Here is a 3,799-nt window from a genome sequence, read left to right as displayed (position 1 = left end):
AGGCAATCAATTCATGGGTCTCCGAACAAGATTTGTTGGCAGGACCGAATGGTCCACCGGGTTTTTTTCCACCTAAAAAGGCAAACATGCTTTTTGCAAAGAAAAATAAATCATTTGCGAGAGCACCATATCTTTGAGAAGCAATATACCCATGCCAAGGGTAATCTTCCTTGTAACCGAAAATGAAGGGCAGGACGTCAACATTTAGCTTTTAAATGAACATTCAGGGGAAACATCGGGTTAAGCTGAAACTGGCAATAAATCACTCATAGTGTATAAAAACTCACACAGACAAGTGTTTTACCCTAACCCCAAACCATAACTGCACCATGACTTTATTTTGCACACGATTTCCTATCGAATCAAAGATCACACGTACGATCACGGATCAATAGGATTTTCTCGAGGGTAGTGTTTTTGGAGAGGAAGCTGGGTGTTTCGGTCTTTTCCTCTTTGTTTATGTGGGGCGGGATATCGCCAGTCGAGAATGACTTTGAATGGCAATTCGAAAGGAAGAACCACCAAAAAATGGGTTTTCCTTTGCCGGCAGTCAGTTACCTTGCCGAAAATTTATCTAGTCTGAAGATCTTCTGTTCTCTTTTCTTTCATTGATCGGGAATTACTCTGTTTTCTTCCGATTTTTTTTCATTTTTACTTCCTTCCGATCTTCGATGGGAATCCTTCTTTTCCTTTCTTTTCATTTTTTCCTTTTCTTTATTTTCATTTTTTTCCTTTTTTTTTCTTTTCATTTCTTCCTTTTCTTTCTTTTCATTTCTCCTTCTCCATTCCTTTCTTTGGGAAATCGGGTGTTAGCATTCTATTTGCTCTCCCTTGAGGAGATTCCGCTGTCCTTTGCTTCGGGGGAAAGGATGAGGATTCTTTTTTATAGGCCAAGGTTCAAAAAGTCTAAGGTTGTGTCTCAATGGGGTCTTTTATCGTGGGAGCCCGATCTTAATATCTGGGGCAAAACAAATTCGTGTGTCAAGGTGTCGGTCTCGGGCCGAACTTCCATATTATTCCACAAGGCACGTGCAACAATGATGATTTGGATACAACGTGCAAAATTAGTCATGGCCACAGCCAGGTGGGCACTCAAGCATCCCATTTATGGCATTGTGATACTACGGTTGGGAATTTACACAAACAGACCCAACGTATCCAAATTATGTTCTTTCATCAGTTCAATGAATTCATCCATTCTTATCTCGGTTATTCAGGAAAATAAACTCTTAGCGTCAGTCCCTTGTTTCCAAAAGATACGTTTGCTCTCTACGACCATAACATGTCGACCTTTGAGGTATTCCTTTCTTTTTCTTTTTGTTTCATTTTTATGTTCACAAAAACTATACATCCATTGCCATTTACGAGAAAACTTTTCTTTGTACACCTTCATTCCTATACATGACGAACTTTTTCTGTACACGCATTAGAACTCTTTTTCTTGACGTCAACACGGTCTATATACAAACCCTATTCATGCTCAAAGATTTCTTCTTTTTTTTTTCATTTTTTTCCACACATACCCGTAGTTTATACAAAAGTTTCTTTATATACACTCGTCGCTCATACACACAAGAATTTCTTTTCACACATTATTTACACACACAAAATCCTTCTATACACATTTTCTTTTACATATATAAAAAACTCTTCTCTTTTCTTTTTATACATAGACACAACATTCGTTCACAACGCTTTATTTTTTGCGTTAGTCCAAACAAAATATATGCACAAAACAAATGACAATCACAACAACAAAAAACAAACGTTAGTCCCTCAAGTCATAGAAATAAAATAACATGTAAATGATAAAGGATGAAACATAAAAAGAACATGAATCTGGGGATCTCACGGTCATGTGGCTCCGCATGCCACCGGACTCTTGGGTCATGGTAACAAAAAGTGGGGTGGTCGACAAAAGCAGGGCTTTTGCTCCTACGTATCCTCAATTTGTGATAAGGAACTCAGACCTACATAGTTCTTGATAACGGTGAGACTAAAAATAGTCTCGGTGTTTTCTTCACTAAAATGCGAACATGCTTTAGTAAAGAGACAAAACTTCCAACTGATCAGAGCAACATCTACTTTTTTTTTTTTTGAAAAATGATGTGTCTATCAGGGAAAGAGAGTATGCTGATGAAATTTTCTCATAACCATAAATGAGATTTTGGATGTTAGCATTTTGTTTCTAAACAACTATATAGAGGAAACACTGGGTCCAACAAAGATAGGAGAAAATAACTCAAAGTGTATCAATCTCACACACGTAAGTGTTTTATCCTAATTTCGAACCATAGATATGTCATGACTTGATCTTGCAAATCATTTCCTATCAAATCAAAGATTACATGCGTGATCATGGATCAATAGGACTTATTTTGGGAATGGTTTTTAGGTGGGGAATTTGGCTTTGAGTGTTTTTGCCTTTTCCTCTTCTGTTTTTGTTTAGTGCGTGGCGAATCAAAGGGAGAGGACCACTTTAGGTCGTGGTTTCCTTTTTCTTGTTTACTTGGTGACCATTTTGTATTGTTCAGATATTGTCTGGTCCAAAGACCTTTCTGGATGTTTCTTTTGTTTTCTTCTGATCCTTGATCGGGAATTTTCTTTCCTTTTTTTTGCTTTCTCCCACTCTTTGATTGGGAATTTTTCTTTTTTTTTTTTGTTGTTTTCCGAGGGCAAGGATTGATATTCTCACCCTGGGTCAAGGTTTATGATAAGTTGGGATTTTGGCTCAAGGCTTGTAGAACGGCTGGTCATGATATATGTCAGGGTTTGGCCAGCGGTTCGGGGATAAAGGGGATGTCCTACATTATTTCCATGATACACATGCAACAATGATGATTAGGAATTTTTATGCAAAACTGGTCATGCATGCACCCATGTGGACACTCAAGCATCAAGTTTTTATGGTCATGTGACACTAGGGCTCGAGATTCATTTTCCCTATCTTAAGTCAACCCAGTGTTTCCAAAAATATGTTCTTTTATCATGCATTCATCCGAGTCCATTTTGGGCGTTCGGAAAATTTTCATAGCATTCACTCTTCAGTGTATACATATTTTTTTCAAAAACTGGTTAAGATCAGTAAAATCTTTCAAAGAAAAGTTGGAAATTATCTCTTTTCACAAGCATGTTGTTTTTTAGCTAGACAACTTTTTATTTTTTATTTTTTAATTATTATTTTTTTTCTTCCTTCTTTTTCTTTTCTTGCTCGCTCTTTTTTTTCATGAGGTATTTTGCTACCTAAACATACGTATATTTTTGTGAGGTATTTTTCTATATACATGCGTGTCCAAGGTATCTTGCTACCTAAACATACATATATATGTTTTGTGAGATATTTTTGCTATATACATGCATATCCAAGGTATCTTGCTACCTAAACATACATATATATATTTTGTGAAGTATTTTTGCTACATACATGCATATCCAAGGTATCTTTCTACCTAAACATACATATATATATTTTGTGAAGTATTTTTTGCTACATACATGCATATACATATATATATATACATATACATATATATATATATATATATATATATATATATATATATATATATATATATATATATATATATTTTGTGAGGTATGACTACCTTCCGAGCTTGTGCTTGTTTTATTTAAATTCCTAGGATCATGAGCAACTAGGTGTGTCCTGCTATGACTTGAGAAACAAAAGTGATCAAATAACAAGCAGAGATGTAAAAGATGCTAGGTTGCCTCCTAGTAGCGCTTCTTTAACGTCTTGAGCTGGACGCGTGATGGCCTGTCGGTCACGGACCTAGTACTT

Source organism: Glycine max, chromosome 4 (assembly GCF_000004515.6).
Source record: "Glycine max cultivar Williams 82 chromosome 4, Glycine_max_v4.0, whole genome shotgun sequence".
Taxonomy (NCBI): domain Eukaryota; kingdom Viridiplantae; phylum Streptophyta; class Magnoliopsida; order Fabales; family Fabaceae; genus Glycine; species Glycine max.
Note: the sequence above shows the minus strand (reverse complement) of the source record.